At 40.9% G+C, this 14730-nt stretch overlaps 1 long non-coding RNA gene across 2 annotated transcripts; it reads left to right on the forward strand.

The window, feature by feature from the left end:
• Positions 1-1313: 1313 nt before the first annotated feature.
• Positions 1314-11574, forward strand: LOC124068604. 2 transcript variants are annotated; one of them, XR_006844948.1, is made up of 4 exons: positions 1314-1675; positions 2565-2685; positions 4840-4940; positions 11344-11574. It is a non-coding gene; the product is annotated as an uncharacterized LOC124068604 (long non-coding RNA). The 2 variants fall into 2 exon arrangements; XR_006844949.1 differs by lacking the exon at positions 2565-2685 and having other exon boundaries at positions 1315-1675.
• The last annotated feature ends 3156 nt before the right edge of the window (positions 11575-14730 follow it).

Genomic DNA, 14730 nt, shown 5'->3' on the forward strand with positions numbered 1-14730 from the left:
AACCTTCCTCACAGGGAAACTGACCACATGAGTCTGAAAAGACAGCTAACTTTGGAGAATTAGCATTTGGACATGCTTTCAGATAGAACCTTCATTCAAAATGTAAAATGTACATAAACAATCCAATTTTCACATGTTGAGTCTCCATGTTCACACCGTTTAATATTTTGAAAGAGCAGCAGGTGAAGTTGCCTTAATCCTCCTCATAGAAATCTATGTTATATTGGTGAAATGCCTGAGAAAACCCTGCCAACTTTGTAAGCCTAACACTCTGACGCGCACCAACACACATTCTTCATTCTACAACTCATGAAGAGTTGGACTTTATTATATTGAGTCATATTCAGTCATGTTGATATCTACCATGTTTTCCAGCTTCACTTATTGGCTGGTATAGTAGCATCCTGGTATTCAGGGTTTCTTCATTTTAAATGAATGGAGAGGTTTGGGGCCTGTTTAACCTGCTGAATAAACTGTACAATCAAAAACACTGTAAATCATGACATGGAATCAGTGCCATTATTACAAGATAGTGATGGTTTTCCTTAAAGATTTTGGACTAACACATGCCCAAACATGTAAAGTTTCTGTGGCAAACCCAGCTGGTGCTTAACCAACATGGGTGCTCATTTACCAGTGAACTCAAAGCCTTGTAAGCACATACATAATATATTATTACATAGAGAGGGCTAGACAAGAGATAGCTAGGCTCCTTAGCACAAGCTTTGCAGTTCATACAGCTACAGTTATAAAATGAATGAGTGTTAACACACATGATCACGCCATATAAACACTGAACACCACAAATATCATCCTGGACTTCAAGAAGAACAGACCAGATGTCACCGTCCTCTATATCACACCTTCTTAGGTGTTCTCATCTCTGCTGATCTCTCCTGGTTGGAGAACACCACAGCGATTATCATGAAGAAGCTGCAGCAACTGTACATGTTTGACCTGCTGCCCTCTGACAGGTGTTACAGGAGTGTCAATGCCAGAACAAATACACTTAAAACCATTTTTTCACCAATGCTACCATCCTTTTGAACTCACACATATGCTGAATGAATTACACTATTTGCAGTTTACATCTACATACAGTGTTTTAATTTATATATTATTTAGTTATTTTGATGAATAGGACTGCAATGAGTTGCTCCTCCTACGTCATTGCACACTAAGTATAATGACAATAAAGATATTCCATTCTAATCAACATGGCCACTCCCATTGGGACATTAACGTGTAATGCGTAGGCCCTTTAAATGATGTTACGGTGCCACCTGGCCCCGCCCAGAATAGTGTATTTAGGTGGGTGCGGAAGTGGGCGGAGGAGAGACGGTGATCAGGAAATGTTTGAATGTGTGGCGCCAAGGGAGGCCGTGGGCTGCAGGCTGCTGTGACCTCCAGTGTTCGGGTCTGTAGCGGTATAAAACGACTAGACTTAACGCAGATTGACAGAGGAGAGGTGTCGGGACCCAAAAGATCTCTGAGGTCGGCCATCGCAACGGTGCGTTGCCACCGAAGAGGACGCACAAGGTGTGAGCCGGTACCTCGTTACCACAAGTCTGGACGTCGTGGAGCAGTTGATCCGCTTGCGTAGAGGGTAGTGGTTCCGCCTGCAACGCTGATGACTGCGGTTTGAATCCCGGACGGCTCGAGGTTTGATAGACTGGTGAGATTGTTTTCTTTTTGACTTATTTCAGTTATCGTTTTACAAGATGCACATAAAAAACGCATGTGTGTCACAAGACGTGCGCAGGCAGGACCACGGCAATAGAGTCCCGACGAGCGACGTTGGCCCACTCAAAACTTCTAGTTGTCCTTATTCCCTTTCCTGGCTCTGCCGAGCTTGGTTAGAGCCTAGAAGCCAGCCGTCAGTGCTGTTCATATTCTACATTCATGTAATGATGTTTTCCATGTGAGTTGGCTGTAGTGAGTCTGGACACACTTTGAAACTATAACTGCACATTTGGCAAAGCTTGTTTTTGTTTGGGAGCTTTGAGAAGCAGCAAGTGGACGGAGACTAATCTGCTGGCTGTGTGAGTGTGGCATTAAGCTCAACGGCTGCCCCAGTCACTGAAGTTTATTACACGACTTAGCAATAGAAAGTGTTGTGTCTTCACTCTTGAGCAGCTGGTTTGTGATTGGCATTTGGTGGACTGCAGGACAAACTGCTGTTGCAGTCAGCGCACAATGGAAAATTAACTACAAAAAGTGTACTACAACTGGATATTATCATTTCAGTATCAGAATAATCAAAACAGTTGTGTAGGGTGTAATGGCACTAAAAGCCTTGTGAATATGCAGCATTCTTTCAACCAGATCTGCAGATAAAGTTCTGTCTCTGAGGGAAAACTGGGTCACTGCAGTAGCAAAGATTATACTTGAAGTAAGAAAACCAAAAATACCACAGAGCTAAGATCAAAGACAATGCAGATACAGTATCACAGCGATGCAGCTGGCAGGGAGATAGTACAAAGTTAGTTTACAGGTACTTTTACTATTTTACTATTTACTTTGCTGAAGCTTTTTTCATACATGTCAGCATCTCTGTTTTAAAGTTTAAAGTTCATTGCTTCTGGGAAACCCATCACATCCCTCACCTTGGAGAAGCCCTGCCTGTCTGTGAGGCTCTTCCCCCGGAGTCCATGTAAAACTTCACGACCTCCGTGAAATGTCAAGGTAACCTTAGTGAGAAGAGCAGGCAGGGGGCAAGAAGAAGTCACCAGTATGAGGTTCACTTTCCTTACTGTGATTAGCCTCACATTTTGGTCAAACACTTCATAAATATCACATCCCGGTAACTTTCTTACCAGGATCAGTAATGGAGTGACACCTGTTTAAGATGGCTATCAAGCAAGAGACCACTGATTGAGACCAGTTCAACCAACAAACAAACCGGGTTATTTTAGTGACCTTTGGGACAATTTATAGCCACTGTTGTGGCACCACACATTTGGAGATTTCCCAGCCATGTCTGTGATGACAAGTCAGGTATTTACAGCAAAACATGATCTTTTACCAATCCTAATTAACAGGTTTTTTTGTGCCTAAATCAGAAGTTAGGCAAGGGAAACACTGAAAACTGAAATGTAAAGAAAATTGTTTCAGCATATCCCTGGCTTGCAGAAACATACAGTGCCGACATTTAGTCTGCCGATTGGGTTGTAAATGAAATAAACCATATTGTACTCCATGCTGTACATCTTTGCACAATACCTTTAACATTTATTTAGCGTCTGGGAGGCTCAGTGTGTGTGCAGAGATACCTGAAGGTACAAAGAAAACATCATGGGAGTCAAATGTTTGGACAGCGATTTTTAAAACTCCATCATGTGAATTAACCTCTTGCCCTCTGTGAGCCTGGAAGCAGAGATAACAGATCGTTTACAGCACAACCTTTAGCTTCAGACTTGGACATGTTTTTGACGCTGACCTCAGTATTTCATTTACATTCCTCAATGATGGCTCCGCCTCGACCACTGTTACAATAAATCATTGTTACTTCCTCAATTTCACGCATTTTGTAGTTCTTGTCTCCTCTCCGTGAAGTTAAATGCCATGTTTGTGATCGCAAATTATTACAAGTAGCTTGCCAAGAGACTTTCACAATGTAGTTGTGAAAGTGCTGCGTTTTGCATTCCTCTGCAGCAGGAGCATATTTTGTCAAATTGCTGTACGACAACCGAGTAATTGTGCATTAAAACCTAAATACTTAAGTCGGTGTTTCTCACTTCAGATGAAAAACTGATACTTAACCAAATCTCCGGGGAGATTCATGCCGTTAAAAACAGCTTCACCAGCTGTGCAGAAGTGAATTAAGATCTCAGCGTGACAGATAAGGTCAAAAGTAAATAAAAAGACACATGGCAGCATTCTTCTGCTCCTGGTATCCTTTACATTGGGGTGGACACTGAGGACACTGAGCATCCATTCATTAGAAAATGGAATCTGCTGCTTTTCCAGTAACACCAACTTCAGTTTTCTTTCCTGCATTTGAAGTTTGTTCTTTGAATGTTCAGTGACCCCCAAGGCTTTCACATCCTCTTAAAATATCAACCTGAACATGTATAATTTCAATGATTTGTTTGAACTTTTTCAGATACTATCACTTGGCCAGACCCTAGAGGCATATATCCACTGATTAGGGAGTTTTGATTTCTTTGCTTAGCTGAGTGCTCTGGCCGGTTTCTGGCAGTAGTAAATCTCACCAGTAGCTTCACGTTGAGCCAAGGGTGGGTTTGGGTTAGTAGGTCAGCCTGCCAAGCTGCAGCTCAGCTGGCATGTCAGGCTGCATTGACATTATGTCAGCACATGAGGATCATAAGGATAACCGAGGAGAGAGCAGGAATCGGTGATAACGTTGCTTAAATGACTCCTTTGTTAAAAATGAGCAATTTTCTGCTATTTCCACTGTACAGTAAAGTCTGTGTGCACACAGTGGTGGAGCAGCAAAGAGTGAATGAGGGTTTCATAAAAGTTTCATAACATGGAACAAGGTGACTGACATCAAATGATTGGTCAGATTAGGCTTCTTTACTTATTTTTTGATCAGACATTAAATCTTTCCAAGTTTTGATTATATATTATTTAGGGTTCTTCTTCTTCTGTTGTGCATTGTTTTCTGTTTTTGATAATAATGTACTGAAAATCTGACATCATGGCAGCACAACATTGATTTGCAGTGATGACAGGATGAATTTGCTTTTCATGAACAAATCGAGTTCGAGCAAACAGCCACCAGTTTGTGACATAGACAAGATCAAAATGAAGAAATTCACGGATCAAGAGGCTCACAACACTGAACTATAAACAAACTGTGCTTAATTTTTACAGAGATGTGAAGGAACAACAGTGAAGATGAAATTTCAATAGACCTTCTGACCTCAGCCCACTCTTTGTGTGTGGGATCAACACATCCTGGCGCCACAGACGAGGTGACTGAATATCATTGCGTGACACTGTGATTGGTAATGTTGCTGATGCAGTACGAGGAATTCTTGAACAGGGTGTGGAATGATAATCATTATGCCTGCTGTGACTCATTCAGGGTAAACATTAGCTTAGCCGTGGTGTATTTATGGCCGCATACACCTGTTTGCATGTCACAGACTAATCCATAACTCCTTGAGCTCTGCACTATGTAAGGAACACATTTCAGCCTTAAACAGGTCCATATGGACAAATACACTTGTTGAGAAGATTTAAGTCGACTCCTCACATCGCCGTGCAAAATTAGCTCCGCACCACTCAGGCTGTAATAAGATGTGGATCTAATTTGAGCCATAAATTTGCCTTGCAACAGCTCACACTGAGGATGGACATTCAGCTAAGGACTTAATAACTTAATTACTGCAACGCCACATGCTGTGCACTTTGTGGAGAGACATCACCAGTGTTTCACCGGCCTTGAAACCTCGTGTTTAATCAGCTTGTGAGGCACCTACGACATCAAAAGCTACCACAGTTACTCCACCATGTGTGAGCACTCCAAGTCCATATTACTTAACCTGGGCTTGTGCTTGTGTAAAAGCTGAGTGGTTCCATAGTATAGTTTCCTCATGCCTAAGTTCCTTGGCAACAAATGAAACAGTACACAATTGACACCAATGTTTCTATCATAAAACTGAAATGAAAAAAATCTCTCGACTTCAGTCCAGATCTGTTCTGGATTCTTGCTGTTTTCATGAAGAGTCAAATTAAACGAGTGGAAAGAGTTTGACACGGCTATAGACAAAGGCGTTAATCTGAATATCCTGTTGTGTAATATCCAATAAGGTGACACATTAACAACTTATATTCAGCCGCTCTCAGCCACAAATCTCCATTTTTTTATATAAAGATTAGTTGACTGACAGAAACTATTCTGATGATTGATTATTTGTTTAAATCGAGCAAAGAAGCCAAACATTTGCTGGCTGCAGCTTCTTTAAGGTGACGATGTGCTGGTTTCCTCTGTGGTGTATCAATGTGAACTGAATATGATTGCGTTCTGGACTGTTGGTCAGACAAAGCAAGACATTTGAAGACGCCACCTTAAACTGTTATGGACATTTTTCACCTAGAATTACAATTTATAAATTAATCAGAAACTAACCAGTAACGTTAATTTAAAGTTAACAGATAAAACTAAAATAAAAGATAAAGCATCAAGCCACTGCATAGAAACCTTATAGCATCAACATGTGGCTACATGTTCATTATAGACCAAATACACAGGCACTTATTTTCACAGATGACTGAGCTCGTCATGGCGACGCTTTTCACTCTTTTCAGTCTCTTCAGCGCGGTGAAAGGCGCCACAAAGCGCCGTCTTCTCTCAATAACTTTGAACTCTTCTCAAAACAACTTTGAAATGCTGGTTCTCACACACGACAGCCCCAGAGGTGAAATTTGTGAATTGAGCTATAGATCGAGAGCCCGAGCCTCCCCCCACCCCGGAAGAAAGCGCTAATTAGCTCAGATGTCCAGGCAAACACATGCCTTGATGCACCACGGGAGATCGGGAAATAAGATGTTTTTGTTAAAAATCTGAAAGGAAGAAGGTTTTACATCTAATTTAGTGCAAGAACAAGCTTACCTCAAATTAACTTGATCATTCAAGAACATATTACCTCATACACATGAAACAACAGCTGGACTGTTTATTATCATGAGCTCATAACACGTTTTGTGGCAAATAAGGGAATCCCTTGGCCTTCCCGATGGAGATGAAGCCGTGCAGAAGCTCCTGTTCCTGGACGTGATCCAACACGAAGACTGCCCCAGAATTGATTTTGATTGCGTTGGCCAAAAGAAGCACCTGTCTCGATATTTTGTGGAGGCAAAGTGTATTTGGAGCCCATTTGGATTATTTAATTAAGGACACAGGAATATTGGAGACAAAACAGGAGCGTGGCTGTCACATCGGTGCTGGGTGACCTGTGGGGGAGGGCCACAGGTGCACTGTGTGAGTATCACTACAGACTGGAAGACATTAACACAACCTCAATATTATGTTTAACAAAAACACTTTTTTATTGCACTTAAAATGCTGCTGCGCAGTTATAGATTTTGGCAATGGTTCGCTCTTCCCATTTGTTTCGGTTCACTGCAAGGGCTGCTCTTTGTTCGTTTAATTGTCATTCCAGGGAACATTCCCCAGCTTGGTTTAGATTAGTTCATGATGGCAAAAAATAGTGGAAAACTGGGCAGATATGATCGTAACCGGGCTGTAGCCACGTTTTATGTTAGAGGTGGAAGTGATCTCAAGCTGCGCTATTATTAGACCTAGCCCCATGGGAGAAACTGCCCTTCAGTGTAAGGCTGATGATTTGACCCAAACGTGGTATCGCTTGGCAGGATTAGGAGATGAATAACATTTGTTTGCATGTGTAAAGAAAAAATGTGCAGTGTGGCTGCTTGTTTATAGAGGAAGATGACGGTATCATCTATTCATACTTGTGGTGAAGGAAAATCTTCATTGGGTAGCTGACTGAAGTTTATTCTCTCATCTTGGGCTGTCAAAAGTTTTAATAATTCCTGTGATTAAAACTATACACACTTCATAAGTAACACATAATAATCTCTTTTGATGCAGGGTTTAAATGCACAAAACTACATCAGACTTTACTGACCAACACCACTGAAGCCTGCATTATTATAGATGCACCATCTGTACCTCACTGTAATTGATCCTGGTAAGTTACGATACTGCATGGACTGTTATAGCATACAGTAGTTATTTGCCTCTTCAGTCGACCTCTGGTTTAAAACTTGTCAAGAGCCTCCAAAAGGCTTGTAAACTCATAATTCACTATGTCTCATTTATAATGTTTCCTTGCTGTTGATTTAGGTCATCAGAAAGCATTATGTTTGTTTATGAATGTAGCTGTTATGAATACATTATGATACACTGAATGAATGCCTCCAGAACAGATGTGGTCTTCACAGAAAATGTCACCCTTACAGTTTCTCTTACCAAAAATAATGCTGGAAGATGGAGTAAATCTCTGCCAAAGTGAAATCACTTGATTCAATAACCTTCAGCTGCAGTTGTTGTCATTGTTGTTGTTTGAAGAGGTTTGATGGTAATTTTATGCTGTTTCTGGAACTTGATTCCTTCAGATCTCAATCACTTAAATTGTTGAGAAAAGACTGAGCTCAAACTGTGGTTTAAATTGCTCCGTGCTTGGTGGACGTTCAAACCTACCACAGGCACGGGTAATAAGGTAAATAAATCCAGTGATTTGACATCACGGGTCAAGCGAATCTCATACCGTTTCCTCCACCATTTGCTCATCACAATCCCACTTCCCTCACCTTTAGGCAACCATGAGAGCATCGTTACGAGTGTCGGTTTTTATCAGACCAAGACCTTTGTTTGACTCTTTGTTTTGGATTAAAAACACATTCCAGTGTGAGTGCGGATGCTTGTGGGCACCATGTGAATACAAGAGGAACACTTAATGGAGCCTGTTGTTGGTTATCCTGGTTTGGGAGAAGACCAACTGTCTGTGTGTGTGACTAAACAAGACTACAGCAGATGAATGTAGAAGTCCAGAAGTTCAGGAGGTTTGAAGCTTCTCTGTTTCCACTGAGCTCAGGTCGGATGATGATCAAACTGTGGGTTCAATAAATGGCCATGTTGTAACATACATGCCCCTTCACATGCTCAGCTGGTGTGTCTTGTATCTGCTAATGATGACAGGAAGCTAAACACGACGATTTTGTACCTTTTTACAACTGATCTACAAACTGATGAGCTTTAATGGTTAGTCTTTAGGATTCTGGGTCAGTCATGGACGTTTTTAGTAATGACAGAAAAAATTCTAAATTCATCGTCTGAAAAAATACTTGCTGAACCAACAGCTCATCCTCCCTTCCAATCTTTTACATTTATTATCGTCTGCAAATAAAATAGTCCATTTAAATGTGTCAGAGTTACTGAAGTAAACTTTATAGTTGAGCTATGTCAGTGAATACACTCCACTCAGGCACGTTTACACAAGAATACAGCAAAACTGAGATAAATTCAAATTTAGGATCTTTTGAAAGATTCATTTAAAATTTCATAAAGCTCTTTTTCATTTGACTGTTTGTAGTTTATACGAATAGTTTCTGTTTTATGACGCACATTATTATTATGTGTATTCTGCACATATTTAAGGTTAAGATGACTTTAAACATTAACCTGCTCCAAGGGCAAATCTTAGGGTCCACTGTATGCGACTATAAACATTTTTATGGTCAATTCAGTATTGCACTCCATTAAAACCCAACTGAATGTACACACATAGTGTAAATATACTTGAAATAAAATATTTTCCTGACAGCTTACAGTTCCCATGCCACTTTTTTCTTCATTCCCTACATTCGATGAAACTCTTTAATGCATATCCTAAAGCACAGCTAAGTTTAACAATAAGCTAAATAGCTTTGATGTCTCTGAGAGCTTCAAAGATGAGAAGTTTTCCTTCTTAATCATTAATCATGCCCTTGAAGCTTGAAAGTTTCTCTGCTGAAATGCTAAAAATATTTTTTTATAATCAGGATGATGCTGTAGATTCATGTAGGCCAGACCCCCAGTGGGATTTCCAGAAAATAAAGACTGTACAAGTGGACACTGATTTTAGTCCAGAATCAGCAGAAGAGAAGCTCTGTGAAAACTCAGCGGGGTAATCGAATCCCAATCACTATAAACAAACTGAATGGTTATTAAAGATCACATAAACACTGTAACCGTGGCAAACAAGCTTTTCCTGCACCGTATCTTCAGTTTTACAAAATTACTGCTATCTAAATAATACTGCTTACTCATGACATGTACTTCATACATCCGAGACTAACTCTGACATCCAAACCCCTCCTCTGCACAACAGCCTTTGTTTAGCCTCAAATCACTGTTAACTAAATAATTCGAATGGATGTCAGATGTTTACCATGGCGGACATTTAAAACTATGTAAACTAAGTAATAAACTGGGAATTCAATAAGTGCTACGAGACCGTCCTCTCTTTGACTTTTTGCTCAACGTTTGCTACATCTCAGCGAGAGTATTTCACTGTCCAAAAATTTGCTTACTTTTGAATAAATGCAAAGCAAATCCAAAAGACATGAAAGAACATCTAACCCAAAACAGCATTGTAAAAACCCTGAGGGGAGTGTATTATCTGTCGTTTTTATGGGCAAGATTAGCATAAGGTCATTATGTTCCCAACACTGTCAAGAGGAGAAGCTGCGCTCCTCCAAGAGTAAATATAACATTTCTCAATTTGGCTGATAAATTTGGAGACATCCAGGCCTTTAATCTGATTAAAACTCTCAGTTTTTCTTTTTGAAGTCTGTGAAAATGAGGAATCAATTACAGAGCACACACCCATTTATTTCTGTGTTCCTGGAGAAGCGCAGCCATTTGCCTCATTTTAACGGTGTCAGTGCTCTGTGATTAATTAGCCACAGTGCAGACACACACATCCCAGAAAGCCTCCAAACGCCCTCCAGCTTGTTAGCACAACCTGCCAACTGCAGTTAATGTTTCCACCTGTTCGTTTGAGGACAAAAACAGCTCCCTCGTCTTTCATCTGTGCAATGTTCATCATTGCAAGTTGACTGCAACACAGACAAGGCAATCATTTCCCAGCCCCTACTGGGCCCCCGTAACAATGACTGTAACTGAAGTATGAACACAAAGTCTGTGAAATGGAGGATTTGCTCGATTTCTTTAGCCTCAGTGTTCCTAATGTGTTCCAGAGACTGATCAAAATGAACTTAATATGAGGTTTTATTCCATCTAAACTGCTCACAGGTTACGGTGGCTGCTGCTTTCCCTTTTTTGGCAATATCTTCTCACCTTAATGAACTGTCACAATTAAATAACAGCTGGAGCTGCTGATGTTTTGACATGCACAGTTTTCTGTTAGTCAAAATTATAATCAATCAGAAATGTAAAAATGAGCTTCAGCAAATAAACTGACACAGCACGATTGCTAAATAGCTTAGCTTGTCTAGTTTAAAGCTGAAAGGGGAGTTTCAGGCCCACTTACCAAAACCTTTGGAGCTGGTCCAGTAGGTCACCCGATCAGCCCTACAGAGAGACACCTTGTTAAACAGTAAAATTCTTTTTGTTTAACCAGAAACACAAATCTCGCTCAGGGAGAAGTCTCGCTCACAAAGCGATTATTAACATGGTGACATGCTTGTGTTTTGCACAGTGACGTCTTCTGTGTCACGACTTGTTCTAAACTGGAAATATTCTTTAATGGTTCTTGTAGGCACTTTAAACTAATGTTCTGTTATGCCTTGAACTGATAAGAAACCTTATGTCATTCTTAGAATTTTTGACTGAATTTTATTTTTCAGGCCTCTGGGTTTTGCTGAGCAGCAGCTTTCTGACTCTGTGCCGGGTGGCTTTGCCGTCAGCTTTCTGCTTCTCCCCATGGGCTTCCTTTTAGACGAGTCATGTTGCCAAACTAAAGCTCCAGAGTCTCTTCAATATGCTGCATCAGACATATGTAAATTCTAACTCCCAGGACCTCCGCTGAGGGAAAATAAAGAATTTCCTGCAGGGTCTTAACTGGTCCTTGCACACTATTTTTGGCATCCCTGCTCTTTCCTGTTTTCAGACTATTGTTGGTGAAACATAAAAAATTGTACCACACAGCAACAGGCGCTGTCAAAGGTTTTGAGTCGGCGAGCCTTTTATTGTTTTGTTTCACCCATTTAACTGCTCATATGTCCTTTACCCTGCACACCTCCACACACACACATACAAAACAACACTGACCGTGATGAGAGAACGTTAATCCTTGAAATTGACAATGGGATTACAGTGTTAAAGAGCATTGCCATCACTATACTACTTCCTGCCCCCTCTGTGTCATCTGAACTGTTTCAAATCCTTTCAAAGGCAAGCCTCTGTTGTGGCAGGGGCTTTCCTGCTGGGCTTGTCCTCTGAACTGTACACTGATGTCTAACTCAAGCGGACAGGTTAACTTGGGCAAAAATTTAATTCTGCACTACTGGAACTTATAAACGATGCATTTTAGGGCTCTTTCTTCTTCTAATTGCCAATTGGGGGACTGAAAAGAACTCGCCGGATGTGCTACTTAGCTGTGACAACACCAGGCCTGAAGAAGAGGAAGCTGTTTCGACCTGTGGCTCACCACAGCACCTGTCTAAGAGTTAAAAAGAGTCTATATTTTCTGTTGTTTGTGAATACAAAGCCTGAGTGAGTTTTGCTTTAATTTTCTTAGATGCCCTGTTTTTTGCCACACTGATGTAGCTGATGTAATGTTGACAGTGCTGCAGGACAGAAATAGTGGGAGCGATATGTGAATTAACACCCCGGTGTGAGTAACAAGATATGCTTGCACAACAGAGCTGCTTTTGGTTACTGTTTATTTTAGACTTATGGACAACTCCAGTTTTACTCATGCCTATATCATAAACGTTCTGAATACATAATAAGTCTGGTGTACAATAAATTTAATTTTAAATCATAACGAGCCATGATTTGCCACAGTCTTAGCTCTGCATCTAAACCAGATGTGCTCTAACTCGAACCTGGAACAGTAGATCCAGCAGGACCAAACCCTGGGGGACAGTTGTCTGTGCCTTTTCACATTGGAAACAGGACATTAAGACGTTACACGAGGAATATGCTTTTGGGGCTGCTCTCATGCTGTGTAATTTTTCATTTATGGTTTCTCCTCTCACAGGAATCTAATGACATCATCACAGACTCGATTTATGCTGTGTGTCGCTTGCTTGTGTTTGCCACTGCTGCAGATGCAAACCGTCTCACGTGTCTCCTTTTACAGGATATCAGAGTTGGACTTCGACTGTGGAGAAAATTGTTCACATAGCACAAATATGTCACCCCTAACAATTCAGTTCACTCCTTCCACTGTAATGCAGTTAGTCAAGCTCCCCCCTCGTCTTTTTATTCTTCTCTTCTCCTTTTCATGCTTTTCTGTAGTTTATAGCTGACTGGATTATGTTGCTGCGAGGCATCCTGAATGCCTGCTAGCACTACAAGGAAGTCTGAAACTGTCTGGAGCTCTGAAACAAAGATTAGGCACTGTGGGAAAAATTAATCCAAAGAAGTGGCCTTTTTTCCTCCTTGATGATAGAATCACAGAACGTGACAGCAGCATATTCATATCACCTGAAAGTGACATGAGACGAATGCATGTGAAAAAATGTAAACTTTAGGTCTGGACATCAATATGTCTGTCCGCCAACAATTTGCCTGAAGGAAATTTTCTGACATTCAGTACTGTGACGACTCTCTGATGACTTGGTGACAGGTCTGTTTTTGAAGTAAAACCAAATACAAGTGAGTAGAGAGACAGATTGAGCCAAGATAGCAGCTTCTTCATGATTATCACAAAGCTGCTTTAATTTTAAGATCCCTTCCTGTCAAAGCAGGCACATCAAAACAACAACATTTGTAACAGCAAAATTTTAGACTAGTATTTGTTCATTCATTTAGCAGTCGCTGCAATGAGTTAATTCAAGCGGGGGGCAAAGTAAATTTGCACAAGGCTTTCATGCAGAATTCACTGGAGAGAACTGTAAAATCCTAAATACAGAAGTTCTGAAGACCCTCCTGTGGTTGCTGCATCAAGACATCAGGGAGTTTTCAGGCCTTTAGAGAGCAGTTTATTGAGGATTATTGGGATCACCATTAACAATTCACCTTCCTGAGGTCTTGTTCATACCCTGTGTACTTTCACTGCCATACATGAACTGTGGTCTACAAGCTGTTAGTGGACTTAAAGATGTGGAGTATCAGTCAGATCGCTGTCTGTTGTACCTGGACTTCTTCTCTCAGTGATCCACAAGATCCATCTTTTCTTTCATGGGCGAAGATTTTCTTTTCCAGCTAACAGCATAAAGTCTCTCAGTAAATCACAAGATGTAACGTTTATGTGGGGATTAAAAGCAGGAATTCAGCACAGTGGTGTTCGCCACAAAACACCAGAAGAGTTGAGGAGACATGCTGACTTGGATGAAATTATTATTCATCACTTTCTGTAGTTGTTACCAGACGATTTGGCCACGAAGTGACATTGCGACGGGAAATCTACGTTCTACTTTTGCACAACAGGACTGGACGAGAAATACACTATATAGACAAAAGTATTGGGACTGGTGGGGCTGTTTCTTAGAGGTTGGGCTTGGCCCCTTACTTCCAGTGAAAAATCTTATTGCTTCAGTATACCAAGACACTTTGGACAATGCTATGCTTCCAGATTTGTGACAAAGTGGAAGGCCTTTTGCACAAAGCAAGCTCCATAAAGACATGATTGGATGAGTTTGGTGTGGAAGAACTAGACTGACTTGAACAGAGCCCTGACCTCAACCCCATCCAACACTTCTGGGATGAACTGGAACGGAGATTGTGATCCAGGCCTTTTTCGTCCAACATCAGAGCCTGACCTCTCAAATGCTGTACTGCGAATGAGCAAAAAGTAAGCCTTCCAAGGAGAGTGTAGGCTGTTCTAGCTGCAAAGCTGTGCATGTATTTAGAAGCGATTTTATTAAGGTCCCTGTTAGTGTAATGGACATGTGGCCCAATACTTTTGTCCATATAGTGTATGTAGCAGTCAACATGTTGGACATCACGTCAGGTTCACAGTATTCAAAAAGATGCATTGATTTGTTTCAGCAACAACATGCAATTATTTTTAGATGCTCAGCCCAGTATTGAGTTATATTTCTCTTTTTTTCTCAGTTCTTCCT

The sequence above is a fragment of the Scatophagus argus genome, chromosome 12 (assembly GCF_020382885.2).
Source record: "Scatophagus argus isolate fScaArg1 chromosome 12, fScaArg1.pri, whole genome shotgun sequence".
Taxonomy (NCBI): Eukaryota; Metazoa; Chordata; class Actinopteri; family Scatophagidae; genus Scatophagus; species Scatophagus argus.